We start from the raw sequence: 21,931 nt of genomic DNA on the forward strand, positions 1-21,931 counted from the left end.
GCAAAGAGTCGGCGTGTAAAGGAAATGAAAGGCAAACCGCGGCCATACGCGATGGACGCGACGGAGCCGACATGTCTGGACAAGGGTGTAACTTTAGGGCAAACATCAGCAGGCCTGCGTGCGCTGTGTGACAGGCCACAGGGGAGCGCTGATGAAGCCACGCTCGTGATTCTGCCAACGACGAAGACTCTTTCAGCCGCACCGATGCGGAATTCAGCCGGACAGGATTCGGCAGCGTATCTGGGGCCTTCTGCAGGGGCGCATCAAGATGCCATCGGAGACACAGTAGTGTCAACTCTCAGGGAACCGAAGCCCTCAGACACGCACCTGTGAATCGCTATTCTTTCAAAGGTTACAATCTTGAGCGGTCTACGGTCTCGGGTAGTCTACGATCTCGACGTTACCCATCATCCCAGTTCACGACGAGCTTGAAACCTGGTTTGAAAGGTTCGACAGATGGAACATTCATATGACCTCTTCTACTCTCGTCACATCACGTCTGTGACAGTATCACGCTACGGATAGTGTCATCAGCGGGAAATCAAAGCAACCGCAGGGTGGGGGGGGGGGGGGGGATGCATGGTTGTGTGCGGAGCAAACTTCCCTGCGAGCATTTAGACGGCCGCTGATAAGACATGCTGATGAGCCCACTGAACGGAGGGAGGGGCCAACAGCAGGAATCCCGCCCTCCAAATCCCTCCCAGGCGCTCCGGGCGGTCACTTGACACCTGGGGGCCGCAGCCGTGCTGGAGGCTGAAGGTACGTCTCCTCCCACTACCGCCTGCGCAGCGTCACGGCGACCGTGGAGAGCTCTGGGACGCCACGAGCCTCAGGTGGAATGTCCCCATGCAGTACCACATCCCCCCAGGAGAGGCCGCAGGGTCTAATCTAGCTCTCTCTCTTTTTTAAATCTTAAGAGGTGATTAAACACAAGTGCAAGGTAAAGGAACAAGACTTGCACGTCAATTTGCCCTCGTTCGAAGCACGTGAGGTACTTGTGGAGAGGCTGTTGCTGAGTCCTCCGTTCCAGAGCACTTTGGCCTAATTGAGGCACAGAGCTGCAAGTCGAGATGAAGAGTCTCTGATTGGATTAAAGGGAGAGTATCACAGATGCTCATTTGAATAAGAGGCTGCTTGCCTTCATCTCCGCGCTCCCTCGTCATCCCAGCCTCTCTTCCTCGTCCCCAAGTAATTGTGGATGGCGGGACCCCCTCTGCGCATTCCGACAGCACTATTAATAACTGTTGTGTAATCAGATTAGCTGTCCTCTCCTCACCCTGTGCCAATGATTAGGTCGCCCTAATGAGGCGCTCCGATGGCCCGCGTTGGGGTGTGATCGCAAAGCGCCGCTGTCAGGGGGAAGCTGCACCACACGCCGGCGAGACGAGGGGCCGTGTTGGGTGGAACGGCAGGAAGCACGCCGAGCGGAACTCGGAGAGTGGCCGGTCTTACGCGGGGTGTTGCTGTGGCACGCGGCACGACCTGGGGACGTGGACAAACGAGACCGACCTTTGGCAGAGGAGAAAGAGGGAAGAGAAAAAAGGAAGCAGGACTGAAGTAATTATTTCTAGACGAGGTGCCCTGACGCCTGGCAGATGAGTGCAGGGGAAGCTCTCGCTCCTCTGGGGTCTGCAGAAAGTTCCTGCTTAAGGAACACATTTAGAACCCTGTCATATCCTACCTGACATCCAGCTCCTCAGAACACTGGACAGGCCAACAAACTATGTGTGTGTGTGTGTGTGCGCGCGCGCACGTGCGCGAGTGTGAGTATGTGTGTGTGAGTGTGGGCATGTGTGCACATGTGTGAGTGCGGTTCTGTCTAAGGGCCTGAGGGTGAATGAATAGAATCTAAAAGTGTCAGTATGAGTGAGCTAGCCTGCCAGGTGTAAGTGTGTGTGTGTGTGTGGGTGTGGGTGTGTGTGTGTGTGGGTGTGTATGTGCGTGTGTGTGTGTGTATGTGTGTGTGCATGTGTGTGTGTGTGCGTGTGTGTGTGCGTGTGTGTATGTGTGTGTGCATGTGTGTGTGCATGTGTGTGCGTGTGCATATGCGCGCGTGTGTGTGTATATGTGCGCGCGTGTGTGTATGTGTGTGTGTGTGTGTGTGCGTGTGTGTGTGTGTATGTGCGCGTGTATGTGCGTGTGTGTGTGTTCGTGTGTGTGTTCGTGTGTGTGTGCGTGTGTGTGTGTGCGCGTGTGTGCGCGTGTGCGTGTATGTGCGCGTGTGAGTGTGTGTGTGCGTGTGAGTGTGTGTGTGCGTGTGAGTGTGTGTGTGCGTGTGAGTGTGTGTGTGTGTGTGCGCGTGTGTGTCACTCATCCTCATTCTGATTAGGACTTGGCAGTATATGCTGCCTTCCTGCCCTCCAAGCTCCTGTCATCCCTCTTATTCCCACATGTACTGCAGGACACGGATCCTGAAGAACCAGGACCTGATGAAGCAGGAGCAAGAGAGGAACAACAGTGAGAACAGAGAGGAACTCTTGGCGAGCTCCAGCTGCTGCATCTCTGGCTTTCACAAGATTGCACCATGCAGAACGTCATCATAACACACACACACACACACACACACACACACACACATCCACCACATATTACCCCAGCTCCGCTGACACAAATCCAAAAGGTCGTCTTTAAGTCAGTCTGTTAATTCACACAAAACTGCACACACACACACACACACACACACACACACACACACACACACACACACACAAGCCTACATAATGGTACACAAAAGGTGTATGTGTTGGGTCCTGAGTCTCTGATTGCCTTATGTCTTCACTGTGAGTTTGACAGGCAACTCCTCCCATCCTGTGCAGTGATGTCACTGCAAAGACACCATTAAAGACATTTAACGTCCTCAACCAGACCACAGTGACAGAACCTTCTGAAAGGTCTTTTATTTTCTGAATTGACATATTTGAAAGATCTTGTGGGTTATTAAAGGAACAAATGTGTTTTTGAAGGGAGCACAGAGGCCACAAATGCCACAAAAGTTTTGGCTTGAAAAATCTAATCTGAACATGAAATCTGAAAATGAAATTTGTCTGGCGGGGGGTCTGTGATTCGCTTAGCCTGCAACCACACTTTCCTGGGTGCTCTCTTTAACGAGGGCCGTGTGAACACAGCCCGGATTCATTATTCACTACAAGGTCTGCAAGCTTTACGCTTCTGCTGTAAGAGAACAAATATTGCAAATTCAACATTTTCCCCAAATGTAAATTATAAAGGAGCACAAAGTCATTTCTATCAGCAGTCATGGAACCGATGAGCCAAACGGCACACTGGATCCGGGCCGCGTGTGCGTGCTGACAGGAGAGCGATCCAATAACGGCCGAGCCGGGCAGCCTGTTCTGCATAAAGACGGCCTTCTGATCCATCTCGCCGCAGTTCTCTGCAACAGCGAAAGTGGTTCCTCTACGTCAGGGTGTGTATCTCTAATAACCTGATTATCAGATTAAGTAGCCGCAACGCTACCGTGAGCGAGCCGGTACCACAGGGCCCAGCACAACTGAGTCAGTACCGTAGGTCTCACCCATCCAGTACCAAGTCACAACCGCAGGTCCAGCACTGCACCGAGTGAGTCAGTACCAGAGGACATCAGCGTCAAGTTGAGGGGATGGCGAAAACTCGCGTGGCGTCACTGCTCCCGTGTTCCTGGCTAACGAGGTCAAAGTGAGGCTTGAGGAATTCGATGGGGGGTAAATGAACCCACCCCTCATCTCAAGCACTGCACCTGCTCACCGCTCCACGCGGCGCCGGGCAGGTTAACCGCACGCACTCAACCACGAGACACAGGGATTCGCCGCTCTCAGCGTTCCGAGACACACGGAGTGGGGGAGCTGGCCCCAGCGTTTGAGCGGACTGGATGCCAGCTTCGTTTTCCACGCACGGCTCATCAGACATATCTCATCATGGACTGACTTCCAGGGGCGAGATTTTCAATTTCAGTGACAAAACAATTTAATTAATACTGCTTGCGAAGCAAACGCATGCCTCGGGGAACGCGGAGCCCAGCTATGAAGCTATCAGATATCGATGTCTGCAGAGTAGCAATCGAACTCAGGAAGCAGGCTTCGGCCCACGGCCGCAAGAAAGCGGCGAGACAGCGGGAAGGCTTTCCAGTGGTGAATCCATCAAGGACAAGCTGGAGAGGGCCGAGCTGGCAGTGGATCGCAGGACACAGCAGGGACCCCGGCCCTCAGAGGGGGACTAAACGACACCACGCCATCCTTCTGCCAGACGCATCGCGCACAGGCCTAATGGATGTCTTCACCGAGGGGGGCATCATCAGGTCGGGCCGTGTGACGCCAATTCCAGATGAATAAATCATCACACAGCACCTCACATTGATTCGTCATATGTAACTGAGCCTGGTCCTAGAGGACCGACACACACTCACACACACACACCCGCACACTCCTGTCCCTCGGCCGTCGTGGATCTCTGTGCCGTTATTGCCACATGAGACAAAGGCTTAAAAGAGGAACCTTTAAGTCCCCTGTTCCAGCGCTGACATTTTATTCTCTTTTTCCTGTCTCCTTTACCTCTCTCTCTGCTCCCGGACGATCGATACATCGCCGTCACGGGGTCAAACCCCGGCGCCCAAAACACCTATGAGCCGCTATCTATAATGGAAATCGCTAAACAGATTGTGATTTAAACTGGAGCAGACGCACTGCCTTACTGCTGGGATCGCTGTGTTCTGGCGTGCGGTAGGAGACAGGCGTAAACTGGAAGCCTGCTGCGTTTAGCTCGGAACTCGGCTCGGCCTTGGCCGGCAGTGGGAAAATGATACGGGTTGCTAGGAATCCGACGGGTTTTTGATCCGCCGTGGATTTACAGGGCGGGGGCAAGCGTGGCCCAATAACGTCACCGAGAGATCGTTCTGCATTCTGAGCCGGCGCGCCAAACGAACCCACGGCTCTGTCAGACAGAAAGAACGCAGCGTTCCCGTCCTTCAGTGCTGCTGTCTTCGTCTACCCTTTCCGTCGTGTCATTCGCTCTTCAGGAGAGTCACATGATTCATCTGAACGAGATTTGAGTTGTCTCGGTAACGGAGGCAGACGGAGCAAGAACGGTAAACGCGGGCTTGGGCCTCGTCATATCTGGACATTAGACGGACAAGCGTGGAGGATGACTGCCACTCCTGCTGTCTCTCCTCGTGAGCCACGGCGTCTTCTCCAAGGTGAAGAACAAGGCTGGCGTCTGAGCGGACGTTTGCCCCGCTACGCTGCCATGCCACTTCTCTCTGGCACCGGAATTCCGGAGTTTGTTCAGGGCACCAATGTTGCACGGAGCCACTCGGGTCCAGGTGGCCTCGCATCGGATCGAGGTCAACCGGGCTGACTACTGAACACACAGATATTCTTCGCCTCGGTGGGAAGCGGAACAGAAAAATGCACGTGGGCATACAAGCGTGTTTTCATCCAGGCTCCGTGAGATGACTCCCAGCACAACAAAGTTCCATTAACACTTCTTGTTAGTTGCTTGGCACCGGCCCCAATGACACTTTATTGAAGAGACACAAACTGAACCCAAACGGAATTGGCATGTACTGGGAGAATTAACTCACGGATGTTGGCTGATCCAGACCATATCTCTTCCATTAATTCAGCGGGCAGAGCTTAGACTTGGGAGTGCAACGTTCGCTAAACCAAGCCCACCCGGAGGCGGGCGGCGCTGTGCTTGGTTACGTCCCTCGGTGTGCCCAAGATGCGCGTAGGCAGAAGGGGAGTGCAGGAGGCAGCACGGAGTCACCGTGGAGATGCGTCCGGCCTGACGGGCCTGTTCCAGCCCGTCAGTCGGCTGTCTGCCAGGGGATGACTGACATGCAGGTAGACAGCTGGGCAAAGACAGGAAGCCGAGCAAAGAACCCTAGGGCAGGATCAAAATGGAGAGACCGATATAAACACACACACACACACACACACACACACACACACACACACAACCTGCCGAAGCCCCCTGACCCTGCTCGACTCAAAGCTCCATCTCTGTCTCCTAGCATCCAGTCCCCATCCTGCTCTGCTCTCCGTGCGTCGCCTTCATCTCACCGACATGTGGCTTCATCTCATACAGCTGTTTGACGTGAACATAAAGGGAGACTTTCCAGGACCCATAATCCTTTTTGGATACAGGGCTGAAAAAATGTAATAAATTGCAGAAATCAAAAGAGGCTTTTTCCTGTGGTGATGTTTACATTAGCTGCAGGCGCTTTAACACGGGGGCTTAGCTGGGATTAGCGGGGAGTTAAGGTTAATAGGGTTAAACTACGGACAATCCTTAATACTAATCCATATTTTCCTATTTTCCTCTTTTGGATTTTAAGCAGTCTTGTACAGCAAAACTTTAGCTAAGTCACTAGTATAATGTGAGTACAATGTTCTGAAACACCATCGTGGTAAATGTGTGGATCATTACATTACACTTCTGTGGGCAGCTGAATGCATCTCTCTGACATGTTGCTGTTGTTACTGTTATAAACTGTTATGGTTTTGCCTGGTTCTCTGCTGAGATCAAACTCTAACTTCAAGAAAAGGGTTTGGATCACCAGATTACTATGGATGCAAACGAGAGAGATCACAAGACAGCCTGCCAAGCTAATGCACAATCAAGTGTGTCAATGCTTGCAATGCATGAGGCCTGAAAATATCACCCCAATTCAAGGACTAGTGAGTCAAATATCACTTCAAATCAAGGACTAGTGAGCCAAATATCACCCAAAACCAAGGACTAGTGAGTCAAATATCACCTCAAATCAAGGACTAGTGAGCCAAATATCACCCCAAACCAAGGACTAGTGAGTCAAATATCACCCCAAATCAAGTATTAGTGAATCAAATATCACCCCAAATCTAGAACTAGTCAGCTAAATATCACCCCAAATCAAGGACTAGTGAGTGAAATATCACCCCAAACCAAAGACTAGTGAGCCAAAGATCACCTCAAATCAAGGACTAGTGAGCTAAAGATCACCCCAAATCAAGAACTAGTGAGTCGAATATCACCCCAAATCAAGGACTAGTGAGTCAAATATCACCCCAATTCAAGGACTAGTCAGCTAAATATCACCCCAAATCAAGGACTAGTGAGACAAATATCACGCGTGAGTCAAATTGCCCTAATGGAACACAGGAATACAGAAAGGCGAAGAACTGCTCCAGGTCGGGTCCAAATGTCAACCCTGAAGAATCAGCTCTGAAGAATCAGCCATAAAGAATCAAGGCCTTGCCTTTGGCTGTGTTGTTCTTTTGTTCACTATGGCTTTCATGTTTACTTGACAAAGTGAATTTGTCAACTACTCAAGACCCACAAAACATCCCTGATATTTGGCCTTGAGAGCATGATCTTGGAGCACAGCAGGCAGCGGCAGGGCAATCCGCGGAGGCGTGAGATACCTTTTATTAGCGCGTGCGCCACGAACAGGAGCGCCTCTAATTACAGTCATGAGCTTAGATAAGGGGAACAGCAGTGGAAGTCTTAACACATCCAGTCTGTGTGCTTACATTCAAAAGCCGGAGGCCTGGGCAAAGCCGGAGGGCTGGCAGGAAGTGGGGGAGTAGCAGGAATACAAGACCCAGCATGGGCTGATGGGTAGCAGGACAGGTGGAGAGGAGTGCAGGAGGGAAGATCTCCGCGCTTCCCATGCTCCGGGTCCTGAGAGACGGGGAGCTGCTGACTGCCGCTCGTGACCTCGGCTTGTTCCCGTTCGTCGTGGGGCTTCCAGAAAACGTGAAGTGATGACGGAAGATGTGAAAGGAACATGCGTTGTGTCCTGTGCTGGTGGACGCGTTACTTTACGGAACGCCTCGGAGCCACGGACGCCTGCGACAGGAGTGCTGAGTCATTCAACTGCACCTGGAAGGAAACCACCACACCAAGGGAATGAAGGAAGAATACCTCTCAGAGAGAGAGAGAGAGAGAGAGAGAGAGAGAGAGAGAGAGAGAGAGAGAGAGGAGAATGAGGCAACATTACGCCTAGTCACAGTCCTGGGGAAGCATCCACTCGGACACAATACTGCAGCTTAGTTTGAATTAAGCAATCTTGGCAAAGAGGATAAACACTAAAACGCTTTTTCATTGTATGTATTAACTAAAAAAAAAAACCATGAAATTGTCTGTGTCTGCTGCAAAGGTCATGAGAGTCCAGTGAAGGATTAGGCCATCATCAACTATCTCTATTAGGTCAGAGAAGGCGGGAGCTGGAAGAGGCAGCTGGTGCTCACCGGAAGCTGACAGTCAACCTGTTTGATTTCTGTCTCACGTTGACACAGAGGTTGACGCTGGCGAAGACACAAACTGTGCATTATACAGTGAGTAATGAGCTTCTAATTACAAGCCTCTTAATCACTCAACGTTCCCACACAGACAGCTCTAGTGCAGCCCTAGGCCTCGGCTTGGCTCTCTGCTCGCCGTCCTACATCTGTTCTGGAGGTAAACACGTGTGCACGCTTTCTTTCCAGTCAGACTGCGCATAAAAAGCACCTCATGGGGTCAAATAAATCTACATTTACAAACATGAAACAAAAAAAAGGGATTGGATAAACAGACTGGCGTCGTCTGCACGGTAGCCCAAACCCACCATCATCCCTAAAGCCAGACAGACGAGAATGAGTCATCACACGTTATCCCTGGAAGGCTTTCTTTCCTCTGCCATCGGTGCTCCACACGGATCTTTGGAAGTCTCAGGGCTGGCTGTGTTCCTGTTTTGGAAGGTTTACTGGTATGATGCACCATTACGTAGAGACTGACGGTGACGTGATGCCGAGGTCCACCCCACTGGTTTCGCCATTCGTGCTGACCTGACTACACAAACTTCACTCAAGATGAAAGGCAAATTTTACCAAAACAAATTCATTTCTTTATTGCTCTGAGACCGTATAAGGTGTTTGACTTTTAGCAGTAAGCATGTCACTCTCTGGAGCATCAACCCTGTTCCATCCCTCAGAAACAGTGATGGGTTGTTTATGGAGAACAAAGACCTGATGTCATATCTCTGCTTCAGTCTGGTCTTATCCACTAAACCTCTACCTAATGTGTATATGGACGTGACTGCTCTTGGCACACTGAACCTCCTTGCTCTGTGTGCAAATATAAAATGACAAAAAAGAAAAGAAAAACAAACAAACAAAAATGTAAACAACAACAACAACAACAAGCTAACAACCATGTTGTCACGCTTCCCGCAACAAACGTTTTGAAACGGATGTATTGCTCTCATAATCCTCACACCAAAAATGAGTACAAACAGAAACATATTTGAACATTTCTCTAGTGCTATGCTTGCATTTTTAGCCAAATTCTTTCTGGAGGCTTTCCGCTGATGGTGTGTAGGTACATGCCTGAGATACAAGCTCTGAAACAACACATCTTCAACCACAGCATCCTCCTAATTCAAACACTCAACCAAGAAACAGACATTAGCACAAAAACCTTTCATACAAGCTCATATAATATACATTATATATGTTCATTTAAATACAGGCAGCAGGTTGAAATTTTTAATGCTAACTTGCAACAATAAATTTAGTATATTCGTGGAACATTTTATTTTGTAAAATAACACTGAACAAGCACAATACAATTTTGGTGGGATTCCCTTTTTAAGGTGCCAAAAAAAAAAAAAAAAGTATGTTGTTGTCAGTAAAGAGCTGAACAAGCAGCTCCAGTTCCCCGCCTTCTCCATTATGGGACAATTTAGTTCTTCACCGACACTGAACGGAAAATCAACGAGACAGTAAGCAGACCAGTGAGTCTTCGCAGAGGAAATGTCAGAGTGCCTGCTGTAGCGAACGGCTGATTGGCAGCCTGCTACCTTGCCCCACCCAGGGCTTGGTTTGGAGGCCATCTGCTGCCGGGCAGGGTGTGTGTAACCTTTGGGGTTTGATTGTAGGGTAACAGACCTGTCCGGCAGGTGACTGATGGGATCTGACATGGGAGGGGAGCTGCACCTCGGGTGGGGGACTTAGCGCGCCTGACCCCGATGTGAATGACGAGCTCTCGGCTGGAAGGAAGGCACGTGGCGGTGAACAGGCTGTTTGTACAGCAGAGAACAGAGACTGTGGCGGAAGGGAGAAAAATGACAGCAGAACGCCGTGGCCACGTTCCCCCATGGGCGAGCGGTGTGTCAGGCCCTGCACCGCCGTGAAATTAATGACCCGCTTTATAACAAGAGCAAAACCAAATATGGGCACGTTTAGATTAGCAGCAGGCCAGTACTGTGACCTGACATCTCTGCCAAGGTTGGTAATGGAAACAAGACAGAAGCTCGAAGTTAACAAACATATTTCATATTTATATCTATCTAGTGAAAAATTACTACACATAAATTTAAAAATGCATGCATTCCTACCACAGCAGAACAATAAATATTATTAATTGCAACACATTCTTGAAATCTTGTTAACTCAACAGCAACAATCGTCTCCCTCTGAGTCACATACCACACATGCTCTCATGCAAATGCCAAAAAGAACAGCATATTTAAACAGGTTGTTTTCTTTAGTTATTCATCAACAATAAACAAACACATGACCCAAATCAAACACTTAAAACAAACTCTTGAGCCACAGCGTGTAAGAACAAGCACAGGTACTTCTGCCCAAACTGGAAGGACCAAGCTCAGGTCCTCGTCTTGTGCCACAACCAGAGAGGGAAAGACATCTCTCTGCTTCTCACCAGCCTTCTCATTCCCCAAACATCTTTTATGAGTGGTAGTCAGCCGAGGGTGAGATGGAACCTGACCTAAGTGCAATGCTTGAGAAACTGAAGATAAAATTCCTAGACAACATAGTTTTGGCTCGTTGCCACGGCTGGCGTGACCCATAGCCTCTGTTATTGCTCCAATTTCATCCACACCCCACATGTAATAAACCCGCATTAAAAAACAGAGCTACAATATAAATGTGTGTGTGTGTGTGTGTGAGTGGCAGATTACTCCCTCCTCTACGTGATCTCTGCATGGCTTCTGTGGTTTCACACCCACTGCCAGAGGAATCTCTATGCCGGAGCTCCTCCATCGGACAGGCATATTCTGGGAAGGCAAACCAAAGCTCAGATTCAGTGCAGCCTGGACAAAACATCCATGCGCTGCTACCAGGAAACAGATGCTTGGTCTCCAGGGCCTGGCAGAGGGTTCTGGGAGATCTGAGTGCCAGATATGAATTTTATTGTCCAAAGCACAAACTGATGTGACGTGTGACTGCACAGTTAACAAGTTTGACAGGCTACAGAGAATGAGAGACCGAGCAGAAAATCGCTGACCCTGTGATTCATACGGACTAACACAACGCTAATGGAGGTTCTTGTATCCCATCCAGATGACTTAACAAATTGAGAGGCACTCAAAATTAAATTAAAGTCATTTCTATTGATCATAGATCGTGAGAACATGGACCACGGACAGCACCTGGACTGGGCCTGGCTTACTGGTGCCCAGTAAGAATAACATTTCCTGTGATGCCAGACAAGTTATTACTATTAATAAATGAGTTAGCAGATGCACAAACATGACCTCCTGAAAGCTTATGAGGCCATACCCCGCCATCCACCTGCCTCACTGTAATATGTATAAATGAGATAGTACAACATCTTAATTAACACAATGACACAGAAGAGTAGGGGCTTGAAACAAATACACGCGTAGTTAGCATACGAGCTCTTGAGTAGCGCATGACGGGTGATCCCCAGGAGCGGGTTTGGAAGACATGAAGGTGTCAGGGGTCAGCACGAAGCCGGGGTAGGTTGAACAGACAGCAGGGGTCAGGGGTCAGCATGAAGCTGCGGTAGGCTGGACAGACAGGAGGTCTGAGGACCGGCTCTCTGCTCTCCTCGTCACTCCCAGATCAGGTGGATCCTGAAGAACACACACGAGGTTCTTGTCTCCCAGCTCCTGCCCTCCTACCGATTAACTCATTTCACAAGACTGAGGCTTAATTGCGTGTGCGACTCCTATACAGCCTCTTGCTTTAGTGCTTGTTACCTTAATTAGTAGAACAATGACATGCTTATGGGAGCGAGAGGGACCCAGGGGTCCAAGCTGACTCCTTTCCCTTCTGGTAACACTGAGCAGAAGGTGCCTGCATCCACGGCACCAGGAATGCAGGGAAGACTGGGCCAGGGTCGGATCGCAGACACAGCGCCCACCCACGCGGCAGGGCTGCCCACCCGCACCCAACTGCTGTTTGGGCCCTGCTCCGAGTTACAGCTCGCCCAGACCGCCTGAGCTGAACTTGCCCCGGTAAAACCGACATCAAGGAAAGGGAGAGACGCAGCCTCGGCCAGGGGTGCAGGAGAGACGCTCAGCACCTTGGACAGCTCCTCCAAAAGCTGGTACATCATTTCAGATTACTCACCGCCAACCTTGCTCTGAGCTGACTCCCCATGTCACAGATACTGAAGTGTTCACTATGTAAGATGATGGCGTGCGGAAGGAGCACCTGCAGGGGGTTGGGGGGGGAGAAGAACCCGCGAGGGGCTCGGTGCAAGGAACTGGGAGGTGTGGCTGGAGCAGGCGTTCACCAAGTGAGGAGAGAGATAGTGGTTTCTTGCCGGGATTCACCCACTTATCTCCTATTCCCTGTTTGTCTAGGGGAACGGCCTGCGCGCCGGTGCATGCTCCCAGACCAGACACAGAAAGATGTGGAAATAACTTCCCTTTTACCCACACATGGCGTCTGACAGGGGTGTTTCCCGAGGGCCGTTCAGATCACAGTTTAGGACATAAGGAGCTTGCACTCTGCACTGGTGCACCAGCACCCTCGTGCAACGGCTCAAACGCAAAAGTACTGTATGGAGAAGAGAAAAGGGAATGATGAAAACGAGGACAATCGGTCCCGACATTTTCTCATCCCTGTTCTCCGTACGAATAAATGGATGAATAAGGGGAAAACAACATTAGCATAATCAGGACACATGAGGCACAGCGTGGGGGGGAGAATAATACACGCCTCCTCGACAGATTCCACGAGAGATTTCAAACCGCAGAAGTATATCTGTAACCCCTCCCACCAAGCCCAGGGTTCTGCCGCCATAATTTGCATATATTTAGCTGCAGGTAACTCCTTCTAATTTATAGCCATTTAAATGCACATTTTTACAAGTTAATTGCCAGCCTATTATAGCACAATTAAAACAAATAACATTCATTTTCTTGAGCCAAAGCCGCATTTCAGCGGGCGATGTTTTAACTGAGTGTTTTAGTGGCAGGGTGGTCTCCTCTGATCCGCGCTTACATCAGCAACAGCACGCGAGCAAAACGCATAGAAGCGATGACTCACTCTTCACATGACATCACAAGCCTTGCACGGGCAACGAAACTGGGCGTTCATGGAGAAAATAAAACCAAACTCACAAAAAACAAACGGGGGTTCAAAACGTAAATACGTTTTAGATGTCTATTAATTTAAACATGTTGACTTTCAGAAGTATTAAAAGGAACAGGCACAAATTCTCTCTGATCAATTTAGAGTACATCTAATTATGCACACCAGTACATTTGACTAACTGCCTGGGTGATGGTTCTGATCTAAGATCAGCGGCTTCACTGGATGACACTCTTTTTTTGCGCACAAATTCCATGACTAATGAATTTCTAATTGTTGAATTCAGCCATCCAGTTAAATTCGTCACAGGATTTACCGGCTGAACATCATTCATCTCTTTCATAGTGGTGCAGAATTGAGAATAAAGATGTATAAAGATGTAGCAAACATTTAAGGGCAGTTTTTTTTAAAAAGTGCCTTTTTACACACAGTCCTTTCCAAAGGATATAATAGGTACTGTTTAATGCCAGGGTTAAAGACATCGCACTGTTAGTTTAGCATTAATTCCAAGCTAGTCTTGAGTCCATCTTTCATGGGTTCCAGAAGAACATCTAGATGAAGTATAAACTTCAGTAGAACTGATGGAGGGAATCTGATTGGTGCCATTCGCAATGAATGCTGCGAAAAGGTTTGAATGACAGGAGCAAATCCCACATTGACACGCCCCTGCAGTTATCTGACATGCTAGACGGAAATGATTGACATGTATTTGAAAACGAGATAGGGGAGTGGTTTCCGGCTCGATGGAGAAACGCATCCAGGGACAGGCGCTGCCTTGGTCAGAGGGAATGCTTGGAATGCATAATTTCGGAATATATATTGTGCGTCCAAAAACCAATGACCCACGGCAGCGAACACATCAGCCAGTCTGACGTGCCTCCATTCTCTCCTCCAATTGGCTTACTTGCGCCTCACTGCTCAGTCAACAGACCAGTTGTCATGTAGTAGAACTGCTCTCCCAGCCACTTGATTGGTCAGTGCAATTATCCCAAGAGGGTACACCCAACTCACGTCTTCCTGGGTCGCGTCAGCCGAGTGGAATGGCCTTCTTGTGTGGCTGTGTCAGCATGGCAGGCCTAATAAATGATGCCTGAGTGACACCTCCACAGGTGTGCTCAGGGGCTGCATGATAAGAGGATGAGGGGCACTAAATAAGAGCCTTGGCTCCCGACAGGCTGCTCACTGTGCTGGTGCTCCCAACCTCCCGCTCCTCCCAACCTGTTGCTCTGTGGGACCTGGGGGAGCCCGCCTGTTGCATGGGGGACCTGGGGGAGCCCCACCTGTTGCTCTGTGAGACCTGGGGGAGCCCCGCCTGTTGCATGGGGGACCTGGGGGAGCCCCGCCTGTTGCATGGGGGGACCTGGGGAGCCCAGCTTGTTGCTCTGTGAGACCTGGGGGAGCCCCGCCTGTTGCTCTGTGAGACCTGGCGAGTCACGAGCTCTGAGCAGAGTGCTGGTTCCTCTGCACTCTTAGTCCAGGCTGATCACAGAAGGGCCCCGTCAGGCCCCGGTGCCCACAGGGCCAGAATAATATCGTCATAATGTTCTCCACCATGAAAAAAACGACACTTACAGCCATGAGCATTATTAATACCAGACTAATAAAACTAGAATTAGTCTTAGGAAAAAAAAGGTCACAAGCTTTAAACCTTGGTAAAATGTTATTGTGCATGTATATATGAAAATATAAAACCAGTGGAAGCATTCAATATCCACAGCAAGACTTAAAATATTGTCATGCTTGGAGATCCTGACTTGGAACCTTCTAGACATTTACAGTCACAGCAATTGTCGGATGCTCTTATCCAGACCCTATTTATCAGTATAACAGTGTGTGCTCACTGGAAACCACAGTCCTGACTGCTGTTACCCCCTTCGCGCTACACACTCCGCCGGGTGAGCTCTGAAGCGCTGTCTGTTACTTTCACAAGCCTGTGATCACAAGTGGTAGTTCTGCTAAACGCACTGCCTCCCTCGCGCCCGCTCTCGACCACGTTGATACATTCTAGGCAGGGGAGAGAAATTCAGGGCCGCGCCGGAATGGCGCATCTTGTGGTGAAGCACTCCACAGCTTGCTCGTTCTCTCGAGTGGTGGTGTCATTATTCCGAGTGGGAATGCCCATCTCCCTGGCTCTAGTGCAGCTCAGATGGAGCAGACAAAGCCCAACCGCTTCCGTCTGAGGCTGCAGTGTGTTCATGGGGCCAGTGCCACACCAATGCACACGGTTACGTCAGCACAATATCTCCGCAGCTGACGTCCACCTGCTTATGAGGCCCGAGGTATCGGCCCCATAAAAAGGCATTTTAAGCCTGTGTCTTTTATGGGGCTTACACGGCAAAAAAACAGATCCCTCACCCCTTGTATGGACAACATTTTAAATTCACAGAGGTCTAAAAAAGAGCCCTGAGCGATACATCATCGTTTAGTGTGATTCTTTACTTCAGGGACATTAGTAAAGACCTAAAACAGCAAAAGTTGATCTTATTGCCTCTCCGTACGGTGGGAAACGGGCAGGCTGTGGGATCATCACCTCGTAACAATGAGTGAAATGCACGCTAAAGGATGTACTGAGAGGCTCCATGCTGGAGCAAACCCACGAAGCCTGCTGCTCCTGTGGACTACAATCCCTCGCAAGGTCAGCCTGCTCCAAACTTAATCTCAGAATCTCTTATCAGCAGCATGGTTCGGCAGGATTAAAAAGGAGGCAGGAACGCTCCCATGTTCAAGTGGCCCGTCAATCACCCCACGTAGCGTTCGTACGCTGGCCAATCAGAAAGCTTCGGCGCCGAACGTGATAATGAGGTGGAGAGAAGTGGAGGCGCTCAGTACTGCCAAGTCTCACGCTTTAGTCCCGGAAGGGCCGGCGGCTCCTGCCAGGGACGCCAGGATGGGAGCAAACGTCCAGAAACCGGTCTTTCGTGCCCCGTTAAGGACGTGACAGATCCCAGCAGTGCTGGAGACTCTACCTGATCAATGTGGGCCATCTGGCTCCTGTGGGTTTGTCCCTGTGAGCAGGACAGGTGTGTTTGCGGAGGCAGCCCCCTTAACAGTGTACGTGTAGCAGGTTCAGTGCCTACACAGGTGTCCAGGCCACCCCCAAACACTCCCAGCCACACCTCCACCTTTACAAGCCTGAAGGAATTCGCGGGGAAACCGATTCATACCAAGCTCATTTCCAGGCACGTCTAGATGGAGAAACTAGTGAAACAACGAATGAAAATAAAACACAGGGTGACCACAACAGAGCCTCGCCTATACAGCCAAGTGTTATGACAGTATTCCCCAAAATTACTCAATATCTTTCTGCCATTTAGTGCTCTGGAGGACATATTATTCCCCAAGCAATGATTGTGGAGAAATACTGCACAATAATATGGTGAAAGGATACTGTTATGACAACACTAAAATTATGGCTTTTTAAATAAATGCCATTTGGGGAGTTTCAAAGCATTCAATGTGCATTAGTGTGATGGATGGCTAGGATCTTGCTCTGGGGTTTATCAGGCAAGGCCCCCAAAACAGTGCTGCAACTTGCCAAATATCAAGATATCAGTTTTGAATGCATTTAATTAATATTTCATTGTCTGTCATTTTGCATTGTGAAAGTCAAAGCCGCAGCACTTCAGAATTCACGGAAATCAATAAGTACCTCTCGCCTACGGGGCCTATCTTTTCTAGATCAGGCTGTGAATAGGTTTGTCCTCAGGGCTCAGGCAGTCTGGGGTAAACAGCTGTGTGCATCTGTTATCGCCTCTGATGTTTCTGTTGTGATGGTGTGTTTCTGTGTAATACTACCAGTGGATGACCTCCAGGCTTTGAACAACAAGTTGTCCATCTGGAAACATATGCGAATAGCTCCGAATAGTTCTCAGTCCCATCATGGTTTATTTATAGTTAATTTGTGGAGGCAGCCTCCACAAAACCTTTAGTACACGGACATCCTGTACTAAACTTCATTTAAAAAAAAAGACTTTATTTCTGATGTTCAGGAGAATGACGAAGCTTTTGACTCATAGCAGCACTTTACCTGAGGTGGCTATAAAGAAATGACAATGACAAGATAAGTAAAGATAAAATAAATCAATAAACAGCAATTCAGAGAGACCTGTAATTTCTTGAAAACCCCTGGAAAGCTGTACACTTTAAGGCCAACATACGAACGATATTTTTAACTGCCACCAGCAGACAGATGAGCACCAATAAAACCCTCTGCTAAATGCTAAACTCGAAGCTTGGTTAGAAAACGAGTGCACCCTTATTGGCATAGCTTGCAGCTAACCCTCTGTGCTCCGACAGCATTTCCAACCCCGCGCCTAACCACAGAGTAGTGCATTAGAATAAGTCGCTGTGCACTTCATCGTGGTTGTGTGAGTGAGGCACGCCTGCGGAATAAGAACACCAAAAGAACAGCGTGACAGGGATGGAACTGTGCAAAAAAAAGGAGTGTTTGGGAGTCCACCTCAGCGGAGCTGATCTGCGGCGATAGCAGTTAAAGATCTGAACCGGCCACGGCGCCCCTTGGCAGCTATGGAAGAGGGGTTTGGGTTTTTTTGTTGTTGTTTTTTACATGCGCAGTCCAACATTAGCGTCTGCGCAGAATCGATAACGCGCTGCGAGGACATGGTGAGGGCGCGCAGTTCAGACGGTGCGCTCACTCCACTGCGGCCGAGGAATTCAAACAAAATTTCAGACTGGAGCCCAGCTGTGTTCACTGGGACATGGAGACCCTAAACACATACTGGGACTGGAATGACTTCAAGCAATCATCAACATTCGCAGGACATTCTGACAGCCGGACCAACTGACATGTAGACATGAAAGTGACAACAAAAAAAAAAAAATCGAATTTCAGAATAGTCCGCTTGCCTGTTCAGCTCAGGCTGGTTTAATTTGGGACACTTGCTCTGTATGTGTATGTGATCCTGTGTTTGTGCAAGGGTTGGCAGAAAAAATAGTACTATAAAAAAAGAGCGAAAGGGGGGTTTCCAAGGAGACGGGGCCCCCATGTGAGTTCTACAAACTGGCAGACGTCCTACCAGTGGCCCGAGATGGTCAAACCGTTGAATGATGCTCTTGTTTCAATTCTGGGGAGACAGCACTATCTCTCAGATACTGACTGATAGCAACCGCGGTCTAGTTAACCTTCACTACAATGGGGAGTTGTGCTTCTCCATGGCCTATCCATCAATTGATCAAGCATTTGATGAGATAATGCATCTTAACACCAGTATTCTGTCACCAGCTGGCATCTGTAACATCATATCCCTATGCACTACCCTACACAACCACTGAGGTACATTTGTTTGGACTTTGGTGTACTCCTCCAGCTTGGCTTCTTTGGGTTCTGCATAGCTTTAGGCTTTTGGACTACACACACACACACACACACACACACACACACACACACACACACACACACACACACCACACACACACACACACAAACACACACACACACACAACACACACACACACTCACACTATATATATATATATATATGGTAAGATCAGTAAAACTCTAGAAGCCCACAAAACAAATAACAAACCCCATGACTTAAGTGCTTAATACATCAGCCTTCGGTTAAGCCACCTTAGGCACATATTTTGCTAAATGTCACATGGAAGAGCAGATGCATATATACACACAGTGCGTATTAAGATGGTGTTGTTTAAAATGTCTCTGCAAACAGGCTACTAAGTGTGTAAATACGCACTGTGCAAAGGCCCAGGATTACATACATTAGACAGGGTAAGAGAAACAGTGAGACAGATGAGCGTGCAGTCCAGATGGAACTTTGTTAGAGTGGGTATTTTTTCCCTCACACCGTGCAGGACAGTGTGATTGATGATAATTAACCTTCAACACTATCAGACAGCAGCCAGGAATAATGTCCCTGGCTCTGCATGCACGTGGTAATAAGCTCCGCAAGAGCGAGATAAGCCCCGTGGTGCGACTCAGTCTTGATCTTCCAGTAGCGACAAAAAATCTCTCATTCTAAAAAGAAGCGCTTATGTCACTTTTCAAGACGTACGTTTGTGTGTGTGTGTGTGTATATGTGTGTGTGTGTGTGTGTGTGTGTGTGCGCGCGCTGGCGCGCACGATGAAAATGATTAATATAAAGTATATAGGCTGATACGCGGAGCGACCAAGCACGAGCCACCAGGGGGTGCAAAGGCAACACCCATTTTATCAGCAAACTCCATCCACACCACAATAGCACGCATACACAGCATCAGGATTTTGGTGGATAAAGACGAGATATTTCTCATCATCCACATAACCTGCAACACCAAAAACATCTGTGCAAGTTTACACAGCCTACTCTTTGTGCCGTTCTAAGCGCTAAAGCATGACTCCAGAATCTGTCGTTCAGTAAAGGCTTACGTGTTGCACCACAAAGGTAATGCATTGAATACACACACGAACCTTCCTCGTTTTCATCCGCGTTATCCAAGTATTTTACGAGATCAGTTCCCACAGGTAGGACTGCGAATTCGACTCACTATTGCTGAAATTATGTTTACTATCAAGTTTCTCGATAAAAAAAAGGCCTTTTTGATTAGTTGTCAGCCTACCGTGAACATCAAGCCCAAGAAACACGACGCAAGCCGACATCGTTAATGTGAAGGAAATGCAGTTACGTCTGTTTTCAAATGATCGAAACTACCCTCGATTAATCTTTCATTGGAAAGCTGCTCTATCTGCGATACACATCGTGTGCAGCTCTCGGAGCGGCGCTGCGGAAGCGGACTGAGTTTTGCAACTACATGCACTAGTGTAGGACACGTCAGAGACCGTCGCGAGGAAACGGCGCGCGGAGTCTCGCACCTTTCACGTGCGTTGTGGTGCTCGTGAGATTGCCGGTCAATAGCGTAACGACCTCACACAATATCGTTAACGGGTAGACAGACGCGAGGTGCGCGTAAAATGGATCGCTGTCGGACGGGAGCCGTGGGTCACCAAACTGAGTCCAGAATGCGCGCCCACGGCCCCGGGGCCCGGGCGCCTTACCTGCGCTGATATCCGGCGGGGTTGCCCGTTTCTCGGCGCGCCCGTTTCTCCCCGATGTCTTCTCGACTGAAGCTTCTTTGAGCTCACGACGCTGAGCCGAGGTGTTTTGGAAATGCGGACAGGTTACTACGTTTCTTCTTGCCCAAAGAGAGCGGGCGCTGGATGGATTAAAGCAAGAATCAAAGCCTGACAGGCCACGGCCAGTCCGAAACTACTCGGAAAGGTCACTTCAGTACGACTGTGATTTCTCCCTCAGTATATCCGTAACATGGCAAATGTGCGCTGATTAAAAAAACAATTAAAAACGCATCCCAACATTAAACGCACCAGTTATCCTCTCTGTGTTGGTGGGTATGTAACAGTAAGTCCAAAATCGGTTGGTTTTTCTCCTTCCTTTACTTTCCCCAACGGCTGGTTTGAAACCCAGCTTCGAGCCTCTCTTCCTGCGAGTTGAACATCGGCACCGTAACGGCTTCGCATCCGCTCGGAGTGCAAAGCACCAGTCGCCGCTCTCCCAGACGTGGACCAGTACCAACGTTTGCTGTCGTGGCGTGGCGAGGCGAGTCAGCGTGATGTTAGCCCAGAGGAAATGCAGCCGGCTACCGCGAGCGCCGAGTGGGCAGAGGCAGCACCCAGCGCGAGACCACCGCGCGCTCTCGCAGGTGTTGAGCCACTACAGTCCAGAACGGCGCGAGTAAGCGCTGCCAGTGCAGCCTGCAGCCTGGAAGAAATACGAGTGATTCATGACTCACAGCGCGCCTGCGATTCGCCCCGTGAGAGCGCCAAACAAACGCTCCATGTCAAACCTGCGCGCATTTGCATTAATTTTGTAAAAAAGGAATGACAATTTTGCATACGACGTCACGTGGTGTTATTAAGGCTCCTGGGACCAGTGCTTAAAATAGGATTTACAATAAAGGTGATCCAAAATTGTGTATTGTAGCATTCAAGTGTTGTCGACTTGAAGTCAGATATCAGGAAAACGACTCTGTCTCCACATATAAAGAGCAATTTTTCAAGACCATTTTGTCTGCTCAATATTTCATGATTGCATCTGAATATATGGATGAGACGAGAACATTACATGAATAGGATAACGGCTCCTCCCACGCCCTACCTGCATGAAACTGATCCTCGGCACTTCCATTATACCCCCGAATAAAATGTCACAATAAAATTTAGTTGCATCAACAATACACATGCAATACAACATTTTAAAAAGCTTCATGAAAAACAACAAAATATCCTTAATCAGGACAAACACAACCTCTCAAGGACCACAACTTTAGGCTGTGAATTGTTAATGAAAACTAAACCACATCTTCCTCCATTCTCAACGATGTGTTTAAATTTTAACGCGCAGTCTGAAGTGCGTTTTGTCGAACAACTCCACAGGTTTCCGATAAAGTGTGTCAGCAGCGTTGAACAGCCAACGACTCAGCAAGACTGCAGCTCTGCTGCGTGAGGACAAAACATGCCTACAGGCAGAAGGCCTGGGTTTGGGCTAAAATGGTTCATAATCATAGCCTGTAAACCGCGAGGAACGAGGCTGCACCGTACTTCACTAAACCGTGTTCATGGACAAATGTGGTCTCCT

General features: G+C 49.0%; 1 protein-coding gene across 1 annotated transcript in view; it reads right to left on the reverse strand.

Annotated features, from left to right (window-relative positions):
- The window catches only part of grik4 (glutamate receptor, ionotropic, kainate 4), a 213,327-nt gene extending 192,306 nt beyond the window's left edge, over positions 1–21,021 (reverse strand). The window contains exon 1 of the mRNA XM_035534393.1: positions 20,335–21,021. The gene's annotated coding sequence lies outside the window, so the exon portion shown is untranslated. The remainder of the gene's footprint in view (positions 1–20,334) is intronic.
- Positions 21,022–21,931: the final 910 nt, after the last annotated feature.

The sequence above is a fragment of the Electrophorus electricus genome, chromosome 15, assembly GCF_013358815.1.
Source record: "Electrophorus electricus isolate fEleEle1 chromosome 15, fEleEle1.pri, whole genome shotgun sequence".
Taxonomy (NCBI): domain Eukaryota; kingdom Metazoa; phylum Chordata; class Actinopteri; order Gymnotiformes; family Gymnotidae; genus Electrophorus; species Electrophorus electricus.